We start from the raw sequence: 24,125 nt of genomic DNA, 5'->3' as shown, positions 1-24,125 counted from the left end.
AAAGGAGATCCTGCCGCTAGCCACAACAGGGATCAACCTGGAGGACATTATGCTAAGTGAACTGCATTTATTTTTGAAGTACTGCTAATGTTAATGTTCACTGGTCTGGGTCAGAGTCTGTATTCCAACATGGCTTACCATCTCCCAGATGACAAGGGTGGGCTTTTGGCTGTTTTTCACAAGTGTGGAAAAATGTGTCCCTAAACCTTCTGAACTCATTCACTTACTGCCTGTCAAGACTAACACCTGTTTGCCAGTTGACATTCTGGAGTACAGAGTGGATCAATCAGACCCCTGTGGTAATAAAGCCCACAAGAAAGTTATTTGGTAGTAGCCCCACCTTGCCTGCTACTGCTCTAGCTGGTGTGTGGCTTTAAAACCCCCAAAACCACTCTGAATTCCACCTAGGGCTGTACCATGGCAATAAAATCCTGCTGTTTTGGAGTATTCAACTAGCAGCAATAAAACCCAGAAATGACTTGTATAAATGTTTTGTTGTCTCCTTCTTGACAAGAATTTTTTTTAAATAATCCCATTGATGCTATAAGCAGTGTCTCTCAGGCAGACAAACACTGCCAGCTGCTTTTGCACACGTTAGAAAGAGCTATAGGATCCACACTGGAAGCTTTCATTATAATTTTGTTAAAAACAAATACCCTATGACACAGAAATTCCGAATTTTTATATTTGCTCTAGAGAACACACACATTGTGTGCTAAGGAGCTGTTTAAAAGGATTTTTCATTACTGTTTTTTGTTTTAATAAAGACAAAAGTTAGAAAAAAACCTAAATATTCATTAAAAGGGAATCAATGTATTCATCGTGTAAAGTACCATGCTTCATTCTTTAAAAGAATGAAGGAGGCCGGACGCAGTGGCTCAAGCCTGTAATCCCAGCACTTTGGGAGGCCGAGACAGGCGGATCATGGGTCAGAAGATCGAGACCATCCTGGCTAACACGGTGAAACCCCGTCTCTACTAAAAAATACAAAAAACTAGCCGGGCGAGGTGGCAGGCGCCTGTAGTCCCAGCTACTTGGGAGGCTGAGGCAGGAGAATGGCGTAAACCCAGGAGGCGGAGCTTGCAGTGAGCTGAGATCGCACCACTGCACTCCAGCCTGGGTGACAGAGCGAGACTACGTCTCAAAAAAAAAAAAAAAAAAAAAAAGGAATGAAGTAAATCTTCATTTACTAACCTAGGAAGACACCAAAGGTAAGTCATTAATTTTTAAAAACAAGCTGCAAAATAATAGATAAGACATCCATTTGTAGGAAAACACATAAACTCTATAATCTCTACTGCATATATGTACTGAATGCAGAGATAAATGACTGGAAGATTCCCTACCAAATTGTGAACTGTGATTATCTCTAGAAAGAAGAAGAGAATGATCAAGGTCAGGGGGAATTTAACACTATCTTCATCATTTCAAATTTTACAATGACAATGTAGTCATATGTCATGTGGCTCATTTATAATAAATGAAAATGTTAAAAGAAAAAAAATTCCTAGATGTGTTTTCACTGGCAAAAGTAAAATTGCAAGTTTGCACAGACAAGATTTCAACCATTTATTGAGAGCAGACTCTGTGGCAGGTGATACGGGGTTACAAACATGAATGAGCAACGGACCCTGTCCTTCAAGAGCTTCTCGTCCAGGCAGAGAGACAGAATGTGAATCCATGAAAAGATTTTCTATAAGCAAATACCCATCTACATCTACTATGGTGTTCAGGAGGAAAGGCACTACATACTGCAGTAGACGGAGATAGTCTCAAAGAAGAGGTAGTTGTTGAACTGGACCTTCAAGAACAGATAAGACCTAAATAGGAGGGGGGAGTCAGCTCTGTGCCATATGGAGTTTGATGGCATAAAAGACAGATAGAGGCAGGGAATCCCAAGTCCTTCTAGCAGTCCTTAAAGGCTCCCTGGACAACTCTGCCCACTGACAGACTCTACTTTCTGGGCTCAGTACCAAAGAAGGTCCAGCCATGGTACAGCTCATTTAAAACTGTGAATAATCCAAGAATTATTTCGATTTGGCTTTGAAAGGTGTCATGTATTTTTTTTTTCATTTTTTTCCCAGCAGATTTAACTTCCCTAATTATCTTCTGCTCATCGGATTCTAAAATGAGTTTCCATTTTCTAAGCCCACATTTACAAAATGGTCCCTGCCTGATTCACCCTACCACTCTCTCCCCATGCTATACCACCAACTGCATCCAGCCTTATCAACCTCAGGTCCAATGTAAGTGAAGATCTCCCAGGACCCCATTTTCTGCTGAGTGAGTCAGTGGCTGCTAATAAATTAATCATTAGATAATCCCCATTCATTTGTTATCTCTCTCAAATAACATACTTGCTTAATCAAGATAAATTGAATACATCTCCAAAAAACCCCAAAGCAGGACTTAATGATGGAAGTTTTAGCCAATATATTTGAGACTAAAGCAGAAGGTATTTGGAGAACCTGACTCATCCCAATGGTCTGGGGCTCTGTGATGGGACAACTCTGCCTAGGCAAGAAGGACTTCTAGGCAAAATATCAGAAAGCTCATTCAGTGGGCTGGCACTCTGCCATATCCCTTTCTCTGGAGCAATCCAGAAAGAATCCACAAACCTGAACTCTTAACAGGTTTCAGGGCCAGTTGGCTCCATAGCAAGGGCCTTCTAATGTTGAGCATGTTTTCATGTAACTGTTTGCCATTTGTATATGTGCTTTTTATAAATGTCTATTCAGATGTTTTGCCCATTTTTAAATCATATTATTAGGTATTTTCCTATACAGTTGTTTGAGCTCCTTATATATTCTAGTTATTAATCCTTTGTCATATGGTTCATTTGCAAATATTTTCTACCATTCTGTGGGTTGTCTCTTCACTTTGTTGATTGTTTCCTTTGCTGTGCAAAAGTATTTTAAGTTGATGTTATCCCATTTGTCCATTTTTGGCTTTGGTTGCCTGTACTTGTTGGGTATTACTCGGGAAATTTTTGCCCAGACTAATGTCCTGGAGATATTCCCCAAAATTTCTTGTAGTAATTTCATATTTTGATGTCTTAAAGATTTTAATCTATTTTTATTTGACTTATAAATCTGGCAAGAGATAGGGATGTAGTTTCATTCATCTGAATATGGATATTCAGTATTCCAAGACATTTATTAAAGAGACTGTTCTTTCCCCAATGTATGTTCTTGACACCTTTGTCAAAAATGAGCTCATCGTAGGTGTGTGGATTTGCTTCTGGGTTCTCTATTCTGTTCCACTGCTCTGTGGGTCTGTTTTTATGCCAGTACCATGCTGTTTTGATTACTATAACTCTGTAGTATAATTTGAAGTCAGGAAACGTGATACCTCCAGATTTGTTCATTTTGCATAGGATAGCTTTGGCTATTCTGGGTCTTTGGTGATTCCACAAAGGATTGTTTGTTTCTATTTCTGTGAAGAATGTCATTGATATTTCATGGTGATTGTATTGAATCTGTAGATTGTTTTGGGTATTACAAACATTTTAATAACATTGATTCTTCCAATTCATGAACATGAAATATTTTTCCATTTTTTGGTGTCCGCTTCAATTTCTTTCATTAGTGTTTTAGTAGTTTTCATTATAGAAATGTTCACTTCTTTGGCTACCATTAATTTCTGGCTATTTATTATGTGTGGCCATCATAAATAAGATTACTATCTTGATTTTTTTTTCAGATTGTGTGCTTTTTGGATATGGAAATACTAATGATTTTTGTATGTTGATCTTGTATCCTACAACTTCACTGAATATGTTTCAGTTTGAAACATTTTTTGGTCGAGTCTTTAGTTTTTTCTAAATATAAGATCATATCATGTGAAAATAAAGATAATTTGACTTCTTTCTTTCCAATTTGGATGCCCTTTATATCATTCTCTTGTCTGATTGTTCTAGCTAGGACTTCCAGTACTATGTTCGATATCAGTAGTGACAGTGGGCATCCTTGTCATGTTCCAGATCATAGCGGAAGGGATTTCAGTTTTTCCCCATTCAGTATGATACTAGCTGCGGGACTGCTGTATACAGTTTTTATTATGTTGAGGTATGTTCCTTCTATCCCCAGTTTTTTGATGGTTTTAATCATGAAGGATGTGGAATTTTATCAAGTGCTTTTTCAGCATCAATTGAAATGATCATATGGTTTGTATCCTTCATTCTGTTGATATGATGTATCACATTGATTGATTTGCATATGTTAAACCATTCTTACATTGTGGGGATATATCCCAGTTGGTCACAATGAATGATCTTTCTAATGTGTTGTTGAATTACGCTTGCTAGTATTTTTGTTGGAATGTTTATGTCAATGTCGATCAAAGATATCAGCCTGTAGTTTTCTTTGCTTCATGTGTCTTTGTCTGGTCTTAGTATCAGGATAACACTGGCCTCATAGAATAAGTTTAGAAGTATTCCGTATTCCTCCATTTTTCACATTAGCTTGAGTAGGACTGGTAGTAGTTCTTCTTTAAATGTTTGGTAGAATTCCATGGTGAAGCCATCAGGTCCCAGGCTCTTCTTAGCCAGGAGACTGATTACTTGTCATTGGTCTGTTAATGTTTTGGATTTTTTCATGGTTCAATCTTGGTAGACAGTATGTGTCTAGGAATTTATTCATTACTTCTATGTTTTCCAATTTATTACATATAGTTGCTCATAGTTGCTTCCAATGATCCTTGGAACGTCTGCGATATTGGTGTAATGTCTCCATTTTCATGTCTGATTTTATTCATAGGGGTCTTCTCTTTTTCTTGCCTAAAGGTTTGTCAATTTTGTTTAGTTTTTCAAAACCCTGACTTTTTGATTCATTGATCTTTTCTATTTTCACTTTCATTTAATTTATTTCTCTCTGATTATTATAATTTATTACATATGTATTATTATTTATTTCTGCATTTTTTTTTTTTTTGAGATGAAGCCTTGCTCTGTCACCAGGCTGGAGTGCAGTGGTGTGATCTCGGCTCACTGCAACCTCTGCCTCCTGGGTTCAAGCAATTCTCCTGCCTTAGCCTCCCAAGTAGCTGGGAATACAGGCACGTGCCACCATGCCCAGCTAATTTTTGTATTTTAGTAGAGACAAGGTTTCACCATGTTGGCCGGGATGGTCTTGATCTCTTGACCTTGTGATCTGCCCGCCTTGGCCTCCCAAAATGCTAGGATTACAGGCGTGAGCCACCGTGCCCGACCTCTGCATTGATTTTTATTTATTTTCTTCTACTAATTTTGGTTTTGGTTTGCTCTTGCATTTTTAGTTCTTTAAGACACATCTCAAAGATGTTTATTTGAAGTTCTTCTTTTTTGATATAGGCACCTATAACTTTAAATTTCCCTCTTAGTACTACTTTAGCTGTATCCCGTAACTTTTGGTATATTGTTTCCATTAGCATTTGTTTCAAGAAATTTTTAAATTTCCTTCTTAATCCCTTTATTGACCTATTGGCCATTAAGGAATATCTTATTTAATTTCCATGTGTTCTTACAGTTTCCAAAATTCGTCGTTTTTGATTTCTAGTTTTATTCCATTGTGATCAGAGAAGATACTTGCTATAATATCAGGTGATTTCTTTAATGTTTTAAGACTTGTTTTGTAGCCTAACGTGCTGAGGAGAATGTGTATTCTGCAGCCGTTGGATGAAATGTTCTGTAAATATCTATGAGATCCCCCATTTGGTCTGTAGTGCAGATTAAGTCTGGTGTTTCTTTGCTGATTTTCTGTCTGGCAGATCTGTCCAGTGCTGAAAGGGTGATGTGTAGGTCTTCAGCTATTATTGTTTTGGAATCTCTCTCTCTCTAGCTTGAATCATATTTGCTTTATATGGATGCTCCAGTAATGGATGCATGTATATTTACAATTCTTATATCCTCTTGCTGAAATTGACTTGTCATTATATAATGACTTCTTTGTTTCTTTTTATAGTTTTTGTCTTCAAATCTATTTTGTCTTATATAAGTACATCTACTGCTTTTTTTTTTTTTTTGAGACGGAGTCGCACTCTGTCCCCCAGGCTGGAGTGCAGGGGCGCAATTTTGGCTCACTGCAAGCTCTGCCTCCCAGGTTCACGCCATTCTCCTGCCTCAGCCTCCCGAGTAGCTGGGACTACAGGCGCCCGCTGCCACGCCTGGCTAATTTTTTGTATTTTTAGTAGAGACGGGGTTTCACTGTGTTAGCCAGGATGATCTCGATCTCCTGACCTCGTAATCCGCCCGCCTCAGCCTCCCAGTGTGCTGGGATTACAGGTGTGAGCCACCACGCCCGACCTCTACTGCTGCTTTTTTATGGTTCCCATTGACACGCAATATCTTTTTCCACCCCTTTATTGTTTGTCTATGTGTGTCTTTATAGGTGAAGTGTGTTTCCTATAGGCAACCAATCATGGGTTTTCATCTTTTTTATCCATTCACCCGCTCTATGTCTTTTGATTGGAGAGATTAGTCCATTTACCATCAATATTATTGATAAGTAAGGCAACTTACTCCTGCCATTTTGTTATTTGTTTTCTGGTTGTTTTGTGCTCTTCTCTTCCCTCTTTCCATCCTTCCTGTCTTCCTTTTAGTAAAGGTGGTTTTCTCTGGTGGTATGTTTTAACTTCTTGCTTTTTATTTTTGTTTATCCATTGTATGTTGTTGTTTTTTTTATTTGAAGTTATCAGGAAGTTTGCAAATACTATCTTTTAACCTATTCTTTTAAACTGATGAAAACTTTACACTGATTGCATAAACAAACAAGCAATGTGAGAACTAATAAAAACTCTTTAACTTCACTTTAACACATTAACTTCATCCTCCTTTTTAATTTTTTGTCATTTCTGTTCATTTTTTGAATGTACTGTGTCTTGGAATATTGTTGTAGTTATTATTTTTGATTGGTTCATCATTTAGTCTTTCTAGTTAGGATAAGATTAGTTTACAAAGCATAAATACAGTGTTATTATATGCTGTGTTTTCCTGTGTACTTACTATTATGAGTGAGTTTTATACCTTCAGATGATGTCTTATTGCTCATTAATGTCCTTTTCTTCTGATTAAACTAGTCTCTTTAGCTCTTTAGCACACCAGGACAGGTCTGGTGTGATTAAATCCCACAGCTTTTATTTGTCTGGTAAAGTCTTTATTTCTCCTTCATGTTTGAATGATATTTTCACCAGATGTACTATTCTAAGTTAAAAGTTCTTTTCCTTCAGCACTTCAAAAATGTCATGCCACTGTCTCTTGGCCTGTAAGGCTTCCACTGAAAACGTATGCCAGACATATTGGAGCTCCATTGTATGTTATTCGCTTCTCTTCTCTTGCTGCTTTTAGGATCCTTTCTTTATCCTTGTTCTTTGGGAGTTCAACTACTAAATGCCTTGATGTAGTCTTCTTTGGGTTAAATCTGCTTGGTGTTCTATGACCTTAGACTTGAATACTTATATCTTTTTCTAGGTTTGGGGAAGTAACTATTATTATCCCTTTGAATAAATTTTCTTACCTCTATCTCTCACTCTACTTCCTCTTAAAGGCCAATAACACTTAGATTTGCCCTTTTGAAACTATTTTCTAGATCTTGTAGGCATGCTTCATTGTTTTTATTCTTTTTCATTTTGCCTCCTCTGACTGTGTATTTTTTAACAGACTGTCTTCAAGTTCACTAATTCTTTCTTCTGCTTGATCAACTAATAGACTCTGATGCATACTTAAGTAGGTCAATTAAATTTTTCAACTCCAGATTTTTTGCTTGATTACTTTTAGTTTTTCAATCTCTTAGTTAAGTTTATATGATAGAATTATAAATTTCTTCTCTGTGTTATCTTGAATTTCACTGAGTTTCCTCAAAACAACTATTTTGAATTCTCTGTTTAAAAGGTCACATATCTGTCTCTCTGGGATTCATTCCTGGTGACTTATATAGTTTGTTTGGTGAAGTCATGTTTTCCTGGATGATCTTGATGCTTGTAGAAATCTGTCAGTGTCCTGGCATTGAGAGCTGGGTATTCATTAAAGCCTTCACAGTCTGGGCCTGTTTGGGAAGGCTTTCCAGATATTTGAAGAGACTGGGTGTTGTGATCTATGTTTTTGGTAAATGCAGCCATATCTGCATTAGTATGCTGTGGCTCTTGCATACTTATAGAGGTACCTACAATTTTGGTCATCTTGGATAAGATCCAGAGGAATTCTCTAGATTTCCAGGCAGCAACTCTTCTTCTCTGTCCTTACTTTCTCCCAAACAAACCCCTCTGTGGCCACCATCACTGGGAATGCTCTGGATCAGACCTGAAGGCAGCATAGCACTGGGTTTCACCCAAGGCCTGCTGTAACTACCACCAGGCTACCATCTATGTTCACTCGATGCCCTAATGGGTCTAAAATCAGCAGATGGTGAGGACAGCGTGGCTTGTGTCCTTCCCTTCAGGGCCACAAATTCCTCTGGACCCCATCGGGTCCAGAGATGCCATCCTGGAGCCAAGGCCTAAAGTCAGAAACCTCAGAAATCTACTTGGTGCTTTATTATACTGCAGCTGAGATGGCACCCAAACCACAGGACAGAGTCCTTCCCACTCTTCCCTCCCTTTCCCAGAAGCAGAGGAGTCTCTCCCGATGTGTACCATCACCACAGGTCCACAAAGAGTACTGCCAGGGAATCACCAATGTTCACTTAAGGCCCAAGGGCTCTTCAGTCAAATTGTGGTGAATTCTGCCAGGCCCGGATCTCACCCTTCGGGGAAGTGGGCTCCCCTGTGGCCCAGGACAGGTCCAGAAATGCCGTCCAAGAGACAAGGCCTGGAATCGGGAACGCCTAGAGCCACTTTGGCTGAGCTGATACCTAAACTGCAAGACAAAGTCCCCTTTACTGTTCCCTCTGCTTGTCTCAAACAGAAAAAGCCTCTCCTCATATAGCTGCCACAGCTGCAAATGTGCTTGGCCACATCTGAAGCTGTCACATCTCAGAGTGTCACCATCTACTACCTGGCAAATGTTGCTGATTACTCAGAGCTAAAGGGCTCTTTATACAGCAGATGATGAATCCTACCAGGACTGGGTCCTTCCATTCAAGATAGTGGGATTACTTCTGGCCCAGGGTGTGATTGGACATGTAGTCCAGGAGCTAGGGCCGGGATGCAGGCCTTTCACCTCTGCTCAGTGCTCTGTCCTACTGTGGCTGAGCTGGTATCCAAGTTGCAAGACAAAGCCCTCTTTACTCTTTGCTCTCCTCTCCTCAAACAGAGGGAAGGAGTCTCTTCAGGAGCTAGGAGATGTACTGCCTGTGGTTGGGGGAGGGGTGGCACAGGGACTCCCTTTGGTCACCCCAGTTGGTGTCTCACTAGGTCACGTGCCCCCAGAAGTTGACTGGCTCTGAGCCCAGCACAGCACTAAGACATACCTAGGAGGTGCAGTACTTGTGGCCTAGATTACCTTTCAAGTTTATTTAGAACTCCAAAGCACTTTAGCCCAACGTGATGAGGCTTATGGGAACTTGAGTTCCCATGGTCTGGATGAATGATTCCCCTCTGATTAGGGCTTGTCTAAATGCTCCCGCTATAGGCATCAGCTGTGTTCTGCCTGGTGTTGCTTTGGTGTTGCTTTCCACTGTGACAGGGCAGCACTGAGTTCCAATGCAAAGTCCAATGATCACTGCACTCTTTCCCCCAAGTGCACAGATTCACCTCACTGCAAAGTCACTGCTGAAATAAAGAGAATGAGTGGCGTTGGCAATTCAAGACTGTCTTTCCTACCATTTTCAGTGCCTGTTACAGGAATACAAAGTTAAAACCATGTATTATGTCACCTGAATTTTAGTTCTTACGAAGGTGCTTTTTAATATAGATAGTTGTTAAATTTGGCCTTCCTGCATGGAGGACAATCAGTAGAGGCTTCTATTTGCCATTTTGCTCTGCCTCTCTCCTACCAGGTACCATTTTAGATATGAGATAGAAATTTGGTTTTAAAAAGTAAGTTTATTAATTTGCCAAGAGTCAAACAACAAGTTAGTGGCACATTCGAATCTACAGAGCCTGTCACTGGTGCCAATATCATGCTGTAGGTGACAGCAGGGGAAGAATCAGCATAACATTGGCAGAGGAACAATTGGGCTATAAGCAATTGCCAACAGAGGAATCCAGCAATGACTGAGGTGTGACGGAGTAGCAGGCAGGGCAGTGCATAGAAGTGAAGCAGACCCTAGCAAGAATCCTATCACCGGGCTTGGAATCAAATCATAGGCTTCCAGTGCCCAAGGGACAAGCAAGCACAAGACAAGAGCACAACTATATCAAGGCACTTAGTGATGGGAGGAATCCATTAGGAAGTTGATGACAAGGCTGACTCAATGCTGAGCACTGTATCAAGGACTCCAGAGACCTTTCCTGCCTAGAAAGAACACATGACATACAGCTGCGCCTTCATGTAAGAAGAAACTGCATCAGCCCAGCCATAGCGCCACGAATCCATATAAGATTAGAACAAAGAGAGAAAGGATTACTTTAGGGCTGTCATTTAAGACCTGTTAGCTCAGGGCATATCAAGGAGGAACTGGAATTACTTAAAACTTTAAACTTTTCATTATATACTACATCATGTCTGAATTTACCCTTAAACAAATCTACTTTGACTTGCTTTTGTTTTTATTGAAATTAAAATAATGCATATATATATTGCCCCTGTTACTCACAGGCATGAATATATGTAAGCTTCTAAAGGATGTCTCCTCAGCATGTTCTCTATCACTTGCAAATTTAGCACTGTAATATGCGATAGTGGTTTTTTTTTCTGCTTCTCTTTGGATCATGAGATGAAAATGAAAGTCATTATCATTTTTGCAAGTTGTAGGGAAAATAGTCCATTGCCTAAAAACTACATCCACGAGCTCACAGCAGGGCGGGTCCCAAAAAATGGTACAAAGGCAGTTTTGATTATTTCGATTATTTCCAGCGAGCTCTATTCCCTCTTTTTGACTCATCTCCCCACCCAAAACTATATACCCTGGAAATATCAGGACCTTGGTCCCAATCCAATGCAAATGGTTCTGCCCTATATTCCATCATCTCAAGGCTCTGATAGTATTTTAAGTTCTGCTAATATTTGGATTGCAGTAATTTTCAGTTAGAAAGAGACGATTGTTGTATCCCAGCTTTGACTATTCTGGTGGCTAGAATCTTGACTGTAATTGACAGTTGGATTCACCCTAAAATCACTCCTGCAAAATACATGCTGGCATTTTTAAAGTAAATAGAAGAAATTAATAATGTCTGTAAACAACAAAGCATAATATTCTAACCACTGAACCAATGCCTGTTTTGAATTTTAATAGCAGATCTTCTCCATATCAATGTTATAAAATGAATTAGAGTATACTGAACAGTGTAGTGGATGCTATGTTGCCTCCCAGATCCACCCGTGAGGATTATGACATTCATTTCCCAGTTGCTGAGAATACCAATGTCCTGACAGCTTTGAGCTGAGTCCTCTTTGGGATTTGCATGGCCCTGGCAATGAGTGCCCCCTTGTCTCACCCTAGCCTTGGTATTGATGTAAACAGTTCTATGTATATTAACAAAATTTAATTTATCATTAAAAATTTTCTCACAAAGAGAACACCATTCCTAGATGATTTCACTCGTGAATTCTACCAAAACAATCACAGTGCAAGAAGTCATACAAAATGTTCTACCAAACATTAAAGAAAGGAATAGTGTCAATTCTACCCAAACTCTTGCAGAAAATTAAAGGACTATTTCCCACCTTTTTCTGAGAAGCCAGCATTATTCTGATACCCAAAACAGAAAAAGATATTATAAGAAAAAAGTCAAAGACCACTATCTCTCACGAACATAGATGCAAACATCTATACAAAACTTTACCAAATAGAATTAACAATATAAAAAGGGTTGATACATCATAATCAAACAGGGTTTATCCAAGGAATGAAAGATTGATTTCATATTTGAAATTCAATCAATGCAATTTACCATAGTAACAATACTTTTTAAACATATGATCACATCAACAGAGGCAGAAAAGGAATTTGATAAAATGTAACATCTATCCTAATTTTTTTAAATTACATTGATACTACAAATACAAAGAAATTTATTTAACTTCATTAAAAAACCACCTATGGAAGTGTCTAAATTTAACATTATAATTAATGGTGAAAAACTAAATGCTTTCACCCTAAAGTCAGAATCAAGGCAAGAATTTCCATTCTTGCCATGCAGCCATAAAAAAGAATGAGATCATGTCCTTTGCAGGGACATGAATGGAGTTGGAGGCCACTATCCTTAGCAAACTAACACAGGAACAGAAAACCAAATACTGCATGTTCTCACTTATAAGTGGGAGCTAAATGTTTCATCATTTAGGACACATAGAGGTGTCCTAAATAGGACACATAGAGGGGAACAACACACATTGAAGCCTTTTGGAGGGTGGAGGGTGGAGGGTGGCATGAGGGAGAGGATCAAGAAAAACAACTGATGGGTACTAGGCTTAACACCTGGGTGATGAAATAATCTGTGCACCAAAACCCCATGACACAAGTTAACCTATGTAACAAGCCTGCACTTGTACCTCTGAATTTAAAAGTTAAAAAAAAAAAAAATCTCCATTCTATTCAACAGTGTACTGCAGGTCCTACTCTTTATAATAAGGCAAGAAAGATAAAAGACATCCAAATTGGAAAATAAAAGATAAGTAAAATTGTCTTTATTTGAGAATGATGATTGTCAGTACAGAAAATCCTATGGAAACTAAAACAACTACAATGAATAAGTGAATTTAGCAAAGTTAAAGGATACAAGATTAATATACAAAAAACAATTATATGTCTATTTACTGGCAACAATTGGAAAATGAAATTTAAAAGCAATACCATTTACAATAGCATCAAAATATTAAATGATCACGGATATAGGTGACAAAACATGTGCAGGATCTGTATGCTGAAAAAAACAAAACACAGATGAAAGAAATCACGAAGACCTAAATAAATGAGGGAAACATACCACATTCATGGAAAGAAAACTCAATAATGTTAAGATGTCCATTCTCCCTGATTTGATCTATTCAACAGTATCCCAATCAAAATCTTGGCAGGCCTGTTTTTTAGACATAAACAAGCCGAGTCTAAAATTCATATGGACATACATACATACCACCTAGAATAGTCTAAAGAAACTTCAAAAAGTAATAATATTGGAGGGCTCCCACTATTTAAATTCAAGACTCATAAAGCTACTGTAACCTAAACATATTAGTATCAACATAAGTACAGACAAATAAATCAATGAAACAGAATAAAAAATTTAGAAATGTACCCACATATATATGTAATTTTTACAATCTTCAAAAGCTATTCAAGGGTAAAGGGGTAGTCTTTTTAACAAATGCTGCTGGAAAATGGAGTGAGCTGCATAGCAATGAAATGTGAGCACCCTCTAAGACCTGAGAGTGACCCTTAGCTGACAGCCAACCAGGAAATGGGGACCTCAGTTCTACAACCACAAGAACTCAATTCCGCACCAATAACAATAATGAGCTTGGAAGCAAATTATTCCCCAAAGCCTCGAGACAAGAACTTAGCCTAACCATAACCTTCACTTCAGCATTCTGAGACTGAGAAGAGAACTGAGCCATGCTGTCCCATACTCCTGACCTGCAGAACTCTGTACAAATAAATGAGTGTTGTTTAAAGCTGTTAAGTCCATGCATCAACAGAAAATTGATACATCTGATCAAGAACTTGCATATAAAAAAATGATGAAAACTCAAAAAATATAAAAAGCAACTATGTTTAAAAATGAGCAAAATATTTGAACTACCACCTCACACCAAAGTAGATAGACAATGGCCAATAAACACATGAAAAGATGCTAAACATTACGGAGATATATTAACAAATTAAAACAAAAATTATATACCACTATTCACACACTAAAATCTCTAAACTTTTTTAAAAAATAACAATACCTACTGTCGGCAAGCATATAGAGCAACTGGAACTCTCATACACTGCTATTGGGAATGTAAAATGATACAACCACTTTTGACATCAGTTTGGCAGTTTCTTAAAAATGATATTTACACAAGATAGGCCAGGCACGGTGGCTCACACCAGTAATCCCAGCACTTTGCGAGGCCGAGGTAGGCAGATCACTTGAGTTCAGGAGTTTGAGATCAGCCTGAGTAACATGGCAAAATTCCGCCTCTACAAAAAATACAAAAATTAGCCAGACATGGTGGTGTTTGCTTATGGTCCTAGCTACTTGGGAGGCTGAGGTGGGAGGATCATCTGAGCCTGGGGAGGTTGAGGCTGCAGTGTCCTGTGATCATGCCACCGCACTTTAGCCAGAGCAACAGAGTAAGATCCTGTCTCAAAAGAAAAAAAAATTCTTATTTACACAAGATAAACAAAAATATGTTGATACAGAAACTTGTACACAGGAGCTTTATTTGTAATGGTTTAAACCCAAAATAGGGGGCAGAGCAAGATGGCCGAATAGGAACAGCTCCAGTCTCCAACTCCCAGCGCGAGCGACACAGAAGACCGGTGATCTCTGCATTTTCAACTGAGGTACTGGGTTCATCTCACTGGGGAGTGCCGGACGATCGGTGCTGGTCAGCTGCTGCAGCCCGACCAGCGAGAGCTGAAGCAGGGCGAGGCATTGCCTCACCTGGGAAGCGCAAGGGGGAAGGGAATCCCTTTTCCTAGCCAGGGGAACTGAGACACACAACACCTGGAAAATCGGGTAACTCCCACCCCAATACTGCGCTTTAAGCAAACAGGCACACCAGGAGATCATATCCCACACCTGGCCGGGAGGGTCCCACACCCACGGAGCCTCCCTCATTGCTAGCACAGCAGTCTGTGATCTACCAGCAAGGCAGCAGCGAGGCTGGGGGAGGGGCGCCTGCCATTGCTGAGGCTTAAGTAGGTAAACAAAGCTGCTGGGAAGCTCGAACTGGGTGGAGCTCACAGCAGCTCAAGGAAACCTGCCTGTCTCTGTAGACTCCACCTCTGGGGACAGGGCACAGTAAACAATAACAAACGAAACCTCTGCAGATGCAAACGACTCTGTCTGACAGCTTTGAAGAGAGCAGTGGATCTCCCAACACGGAGGTTGAGATCTGAGAAGGGACAGACTCCCTGCTCAAGTGGGTCCCTGACCCCTGAGTAGCCTAACTGGGAGACATCCCCAACCAGGGGCAGTCTGACACCCTACACCTCACAGGGTGGAGTACACCCCTGAGAGGAAGCTTCCAAAGCAAGAATCAGACAGGTACACTCGCTGTTCAGAAATATTCTATCTTCTGCAGCCTCTGCTGCTGATACCCAGGCAAACAGGGTCTGGAGTGGACCTCAAGCAATCTCCAACAGACCTACAGCTGAGGGTCCTGACTGTTAGAAGGAAAACTATCAAACAGGAAGGACACCTACACCAAAACCCCATCAGTACATCACCATCATCAAAGACCAGAGGCAGATAAAACCACAAAGATGGGGAAAAAGCAGGGCAGAAAAGCTGGAAATTCAAAAAATAAGAGCGCATCTCCCCCGGCAAAGGAGCGCAGCTCATCGCCAGCAACGGATCAAAGCTGGACGGAGAATGACTTTGACGAGATGAGAGAAGAAGGCTTCAGTCCATCAAATTTCTCAGAGCTAAAGGAGGAATTACGTACCCAGCGCAAAGAAACTAAAAATCTTGAAAAAAAAGTGGAAGAATTGATGGCTAGAGTAATTAATGCAGAGAAGGTCATAAACGAAATGAAAGAGATGAAAACCATGACACGAGAAATACGTGACAAATGCACAAGCTTCAGTAACCGACTCGATCAACTGGAAGAAAGAGTATCAGTGATTGAGGATCAAATGAATGAAATGAAGCGAGAAGAGAAACCAAAAGAAAAAAGAAGAAAAAGAAATGAACAAAGCCTGCAAGAAGTATGGGATTATGTAAAAAGACGAAATCTACGTCTGATTGGGGTGCCTGAAAGTGAGGGGGAAAATGGAACCAAGTTGGAAAACACTCTTCAGGATATCATCCAGGAGAACTTCCCCAACCTAGTAGGGCAGGCCAACATTCAGATCCAGGAAATACAGAGAACGCCACAAAGATACTCCTCGAGAAGAGCAACTCCAAGACACATAATTGCCAGATTCACCAAAGTTGAAATGAAGGAAAAAATCTTAAGGGCAGCCAGAGAGAAAGGTCGGGTTACCCACAAAGGGAAGCCCATCAGACTAACAGCAGATCTCTCGGCAGAAACTCTCCAAGCCAGCAGAGAGTGGGGGCCAATATTCAGCATTCTTAAAGAAAAGAATTTTAAACCCAGAATTTCATATCCAGCCAAACTAAGTTTCATAAGTGAAGGAGAAATAAAATCCTTTACAGATAAGCAAATGCTTAGAGATTTTGTCACCACTAGGCCTGCCTTACAAGAGACCCTGAAGGAAGCACTAAACATGGAAAGGAACAACCAGTACCAGCCATTGCAAAAACATGCCAACATGTACAGACCATCGAGGCTAGGAAGAAACTGCATCAACTAACGAGCAAAATAACCAGTTAATATCATAATGGCAGGATCAAGTTCACACATAACAATCTTAACCTTAAATGTAAATGGACTAAATGCTCCAATTAAAAGACACAGACTGGCAAACTGGATAAAGACTCAAGACCCATCAGTCTGCTGTATTCAGGAGACCCATCTCACACGCAGAGACATACATAGGCTCAAAATAAAGGGATGGAGGAAGATTTACCAAGCAAATGGAGAACAAAAAAAAGCAGGCGTTGCAATCCTAGTCTCTGATAAAACAGACTTTAAACCATCAAAGATCAACAGAGACAAAGAAGGCCATTACATAATGGTAAAGGGATCAATTCAACAGGAAGAGCTAACTATCCTAAATATATATGCACCCAATACAGGAGCACCCAGATTCATAAAGCAAGTCCTTAGAGACTTACAAAGAGACTTACACTCCCATACAATAATAATGGGAGACTTCAACACTCCACTGTCAACATTAGACAGATCAACGAGACAGAAAGTTAACAAGGATATCCAGGAATTGAACTCATCTCTGCAGCAAGCAGACCTAATAGACATCTATAGAACTCTCCACCCCAAATCAACAGAATATATATTCTTCTCAGCACCACATCGTACTTACTCCAAAATTGACCACGTAATTGGAAGTAAAGCACTCCTCAGCAAATGTACAAGAACAGAAATTATAACAAACTGTCTCTCACACCACAGTGCAATCAAACTAGAACTCAGGACTAAGAAACTCAATCAAAACCGCTCAACTACATGGAAACTGAACAACCTGCTCCTGAATGACTACTGGGTACATAACGAAATGAAGGCAGAAATAAAGATGTTCTTTGAAACGAATGAGAACAAAGATACAACATACCAGAATCTCTGGGACACATTTAAAGCAGTGTGTAGAGGGAAATTTATAGCACTAAATACCCACAAGAGAAAGCAGGAAAGATCTAAAATTGACACTCTAACATCGCAATTGAAAGAACTAGAGAAGCTAGAGCAAACACATTCGAAAGCTAGCAGAAGGCAAGAAATAACTAAGATCAGAGCAAAACTGAAGGAGATAGAGACACAAAAAACCCTCCAAAAACTCAATGAATCCAGGAGTTGGTTTTTTGAAAAGATCAACAAAATTGTCAGACCACTAGCAAGACTAATAAAGAAGAAAAGAGAGAAGAATCAAATTGACGCAATTAAAAATGATAAAGGGGATATCACCACCGACCCCACAGAAATACAAACTACCATCAGAGAATACTATAAACACCTCTACGCAAATAAACTGGAAAATCTAGAAGAAATGGATAATTTCCTGGACACTTACACTCTCCCAAGACTAAACGAGGAAGAAGTTGAATCCCTGAATAGACCAATAGCAGGCTCTGAAATTGAGGCAATAATTAATAGCCTACCAACCAAAAAAAGTCCAGGACCAGATGGATTCACAGCTGAATTCTACCAGATGTACAAGGAGGAGTTGGTACCATTCCTTCTGAAACTATTCCAATCAATAGAAAAAGAGGGAATCCTCCCTAACTCATTTTATGAGGCCAACATCATCCTGATACCAAAGCCTGGCAGAGACACAACAAAAAAAGAGAATTTTAGACCAATATCCCTGATGAACATCGATGCAAAAATCCTCAATAAAATACTGGCAAACTGGATTCAGCAACACATCAAAAAGCTTATCCACCATGATCAAGTGGGCTTCATCCCTGGGATGCAAGGCTGGTTCAACATTCACAAATCAATAAACATAATCCAGCATATAAACAGAACCAAAGACAAGAACCACATGATTATCTCATAGATGCAGAAAAGGCTTTTGACAAAACTCAACAGCCCTTCATGCTAAAAACGCTCAATAAATTCGGTATTGATGGAACGTATCTCAAAATAATAAGAGCTATTTATGACAAACCCACAGCCAATATCATACTGAATGGGCAAAAACTGGAAAAATTCCCTTTGAAAACTGGCACAAGACAGGGATGCCCTCTCTCACCACTCCTATTCAACATAGTGTTGGAAGTTCTGGCTAGGGCAATTAGGCAAGAGAAAGAAATCAAGGGTATTCAGTTAGGAAAAGAAGAAGTCAAATTGTCCCTGTTTGCAGATGACATGATTGTATATTTAGAAAACCCCATTGTCTCAGCCCAAAATCTCCTTAAGCTGATAAGCAACTTCAGCAAAGTCTCAGGATACAAAATTAATGTGCAAAAATCACAAGCATTCTTATACACCAGTAACAGACAAACAGAGAGCCAAATCAGGAATGAACTTCCATTCACAATTGCTTCAAAGAGAATAAAATACCTAGGAATCCAACTTACAAGGGATGTAAAGGACCTCTTCAAGGACAACTACAAACCACTGCTCAGTGAAATAAAAGAGGACACAAACAAATGGAAGAACATACCATGCTCATGGATAGGAAGAATCAATATCGTGAAAATGGCCATACTGCCCAAGGTAATTTATAGATTCAATGCCATCCCCATCAAGCTACCAATGTGTTTCTTCACAGAACTGGAAAAAACTGCTTTAAAGTTCATATGGAACCAAAAAAGAGCCCGCATCTCCAAGACAATCCTAAGTCAAAAGAACAAAGCTGGAGGCATCACGCTACCTGACTTCAAACTATACTACAAGGCTACAGTAACCAAAACAGCATGGTACTGGTACCAAAACAGAGATATAGACCAATGGAACAGAACAGAGTCCTCAGAAATAATACCACACATCTACAGCCATCTGATCTTTGACAAACCTGAGAGAAACAAGAAATGGGGAAAGGATTCCCTATTTAATAAATGGTGCTGGGAAAATTGGCTAGCCATAAGTAGAAAGCTGAAACTGGATCCTTTCCTTACTCCTTATACGAAAATTAATTCAAGATGGATTAGAGACTTAAATGTTAGACCTAATACCATAAAAATCCTAGAGGAAAACCTAGGTAGTACCATTCAGGACATAGGCATGGGCAAAGACTTCATGTCTAAAACACCAAAAGCAACAGCAGCAAAAGCCAAAATTGACAAATTGGATCTCATTAAACTAAAGAGCTTCTGCACAGCAAAAGAAACTACCATCAGAGTGAACAGGCAACCTACAGAATGGGAGAACATTTTTGCAATCTACTCATCTGACAAAGGGCTAATATCCAGAACCTACAAAGAACTCAAACAAATTTACAAGAAAAAAACAAACAACCCCATCAAAAAGTGGGCAAAGGATATGAACAGACATTTCTCAAAAGAAGACATTCATACAGCCAACAGACACATGAAAAAATGCTCATCATCACTGGCCATCAGAGAAATGCAAATCAAAACCACAATGAGATACCATCTCACACCAGTTAGAATGGCGATCATTCAAAAGTCAGGAAACAACAGGTGTTGCAGAGGATGTGGAGAAATAGGAACACTTTTACACTGTTGGTGGGATTGTAAACTAGTTCAACCATTATGGAAAACAGTATGGCGATTCCTCAAGGATCTAGAACTAGATGTACCATATGACCCAGCCATCCCATTACTGGGTATATACCCAAAGGATTATAAATTATGCTGCTATAAAGACACATGCACGGATGTTGATTGCAGCACTATTCACAATAGCAAAGACTTGGAATCAACCCAAATGTCCATCAGTGACAGATTGGATTAAGAAAATGTGGCACATATACACCATGGAATACTATGCAGCCATCAAAAAGGATGAGTTTGTGTCCTTTGTAGGGACATGGATGCAGCTGGAAACCATCATTCTTAGCAAACTATCACAAGAACAGAAAACCAAACACCGCATGTTCTCACTCATAGGTGGGAACTGAACAATGAGATCACTTGGACTCGGGAAGGGGAACATCACACACCGGGGCCTATCATGGGGAGGGGGGAGGGGGGAGGGATTGCATTGGGAGTTATACCTGATGTAAATGACGAGTTGATGGGTGCAGCACACCAACATGGCACAAGTATACATATGTAACAAACCTGCACATTATGCACATGTACCCTACAACTTAAAGTATAATAATAATAAATAAATTTTAAAAAATAAAAAATAAAAAAAAAAACCAAAATAACCCAAATGTCCATCAACAAATGAATGGATGAATAAACAAATTGTGGTATAACTGTACAATGAAATACTACTCAGCAATTAAAAGAAATTATCTATTTATACATGTAACAACATGGGTGAATATAAATATAATCAAACTGAGCTGGGTGTGGTGGCTCACGCCTGTAATCCCAGCACTTTGGGAGGCCAACGCAAGTGCATCACCTGAGGTCAGGAGTTCAAGACCAACCTGGCCAACACAGCAAAACCCCGTCTCTACTAAAACTACAAAAATTAGCCAGGCATGGTGGCACATGTCTGTAATCTCAGCTACTCAGGAGGCTGAGGCAGGATAATTGCATGAACCCGGGAGGCAGAGGTTGCACGGAGCTTAAATTGTACCACTGCACTCCAGCATGGGTGACAGAACCAGACTCTATCTCAAAAAAAAAAAAACAAATAAATAATGCAGAGGGGGGCGCCCAAGATGGCCGAATAGGAACAACTCCAGCCTCCAGCTCCCAGTGTGAGCAACACAGAAGACGGGTGATTTCGGCATTTTCACCTGAGGTACCAGGTTCATCTCACTGGGGCATGTCTGCCAGTCGATACTGGTCCACGGGTGCAGCCCAACCAGCGAGAGCTGAAGCCTGACGAGGCATCACCTCGCCTGGGAAGCACAAGGGGGAAGGGAATTCCTTTTCCTAGCCAAGGGAAATTGAGACACACAGCACCTGGAAAATCGGGTAACTCCCACCCTAATACTGCACTTTACCAAGAGTCTTAGCAAATGGCACACCAGGATGTTATATCCCACACCTGGCCCAGAGGGTCCCATGCCCACGAAGCCTGCCTCATTGCTAGCACAGCAGCCTGAGATCTAACTGCAAGGTGGCAGCAAGGCTGGGGTAAGGGCACCCGCCATTGCTGTGGCTTAAGTAGGTAAATAAAGCCATCGGGAAGCTCGAATTGGGTGGAGCCCACCACAGCTCAAGGAGGCTGGCCTGCCTCTATAGACTCCACCTCTGGGGACAGGGCATAGTTAAACAAAAAGCAGCAGAAACCTCTGCAGATGTAAAAGTCCCTGTCTGACACCTTTGAAGAGAGTAGTGGTTCTCCCAGCACAGAGGTTGAGATCTGAGAATGGACAGACTGCCTGCTCAAGTGGGTCCCTGACCCCTGAGTAGCCTAACTGGGAGACATTCCCCACTAGGTGCAGACTGACACATCACACCTCACATGGCTGGGTACACCCTGAGATGAAGCTTCCAGAGAAAGAATCAGACAGCAACACTTGCTGTTCAGCAATACTCAATCTTCTGCAGCCTCCGCTGCTGATACCCAGGCAAACAGGGTCTGAAGTGCACCTCAAGCAAACTCCAACAGACCTGCAGCTGAGGGTCCTGACTGTTAGAAGGAAAACTAACAAACAGAAAGGACACCCACACCAAAACCCCATCAGTACGTCACCATCATCAAAGACCAAAGGCAGATAAAACCACACAATGGGGAAAAAGCACTGCAGAAAAGCTGGAAATTCAAAAAATTAAAGGGCATCTCCCCTTCCAAAGGAACGCAGCTCATCGCCTGCAACGGAACAAAGCTGGACGGAGAACGACTTTGACGAGCTGACAGAAGAAGGCTTCAGTCAATCAAACTTCTCAGAGCTAAAGGAGGAACTACGTACCAGGGCACAAAGAAACTAAAACCTTGAAAAAAGATGGATGAATGGAGAACTAGAATAATCAATGCAGAGAAGACCTTAAAAGAACTGATAGAGGTGAAAACCATAACACGAGAACTACGTGACAAATGCACAAGCTTGAGTAACCGACTCGATCAACTGGAAGAAAGAGTATCAGCGATTGAAGATCAAATGAATGAAATGAAGCGAGAAGAGAAGTGTAGAGAAAAAAAGAGTAAAAAGAAATGAACAAAGTCTCCAAGAAATAAGGGCTTACGTGAAAAGACCAAATCTACATCTGATTGGAGTGCCTGAAAGTGACAGGGAAAATGGAACCAAGTTGGAAAACACTCTGCAGGACATCATCCAGGAGAACTTCCCCAATCTAGTAAGGCAGGCCAACATTCAAATTCAGGAAATACAGAGAATGTTACAAAGATACTCCTCGAGAAGAGCAACTCCAAGACACATAATTGTCAGATTCACCAAAGTTGAAATGAAGGAAAAAATGTTAAGGGCAGCCAGAGAGAAAGGTCGGGTTACCCACAAAGGGAAGCCCATCAGACTAACAGCAGATCTCGGCAGAAACTCTACAAGCCAGAAGAGAGTGGGGGCCAATATTCAACATTCTTAAAGAAAAGAATTTTAAACCCAGAATTTCATATCCAGCCAAACTAAGTTTCATAAGTGAAGGAGAAATAAAATCCTTTACAGATAAGCAAATGCTTAGAGATTTTGTCACCACCAGGCCTGCCCTACAGGAGCTCCTGAAGGAAGCACTAAACATGGAAAGGAACAACCGGTACCAGCCATTGCAAAAACATGCCAAAATGTAAAATCCATCGATGCTAGGAAGGAACTGCATCAACTAACGAGCAAAATAACCAGCTAATATCATAATGACAGGATCAAATTCACACATAACACTATTAACCTTAAATGTAAATGGACTAAATGCTCCAATTAAAAGACACAGACTGGCAACTTAGATAAAGAGTCAAGACCCATCTGTTTGCTGTATTCAGGAGACCCATCTCGCACGCAGAGACACACATAGGCCAAAATAAAGGGATGGAGGAAGATCTGCCAAGAAAATGGAAAACAATAAAAAGCAGGGGTTGCAATCCTAGTCTCTGATAAAACAGACTTTAAACCATCAAAGATCAAAAGAGACAAGGCCATTACAAAATGGTAAAGGGATCAATTCATCAGGAAGAGCTAGCTATCCTAAATATATATGCGCCCAATACAGGAGCACCCAGATTCATAAAGCAAGTCCTTAGAGACTTACAAAGAGACTTACACTCCCATACAATAATAATAGGAGACTTTAACACCCCACTGTCAACATTAGACAGATCAACAAGACAGAAAGTTAACAAGGATATCCAGAAATTGAACTCAACTGTGCACCAAGCGGACCTAATAGACATCCACAGAACTCTCCATCCCAAATCAACAGAATATACATTCTTCTCAGCACCACATCGCACTTATTCCAAAATTGACCACATAGTTGGAAGTAAAGCACTTCTCAGCAAATGTAAAAGAACAGAAATTATAACAAACTGTCTCTCAGACCACAGTGCAATCAAACTAGAACTCAGGACAAAGAAAATCAATCAAACCTGCTCAACTATATGGAAACTGAACAACCTGCTCCTGAATGACTACTGGGTACATAACAAAATGAAGGCAGAAATAAAGATGTTCTTTGAAACGAATGAGAACAAAGATACAACATACCAGAATCTCTGGGACACATTTAAAGCAGTGTGTAGAGGGAAATTTATAGCACTAAATGCCCACAAG

This window comes from Macaca fascicularis, chromosome X (assembly GCF_037993035.2).
Source record: "Macaca fascicularis isolate 582-1 chromosome X, T2T-MFA8v1.1".
Taxonomy (NCBI): domain Eukaryota; kingdom Metazoa; phylum Chordata; class Mammalia; order Primates; family Cercopithecidae; genus Macaca; species Macaca fascicularis.
Note: the sequence above shows the minus strand (reverse complement) of the source record.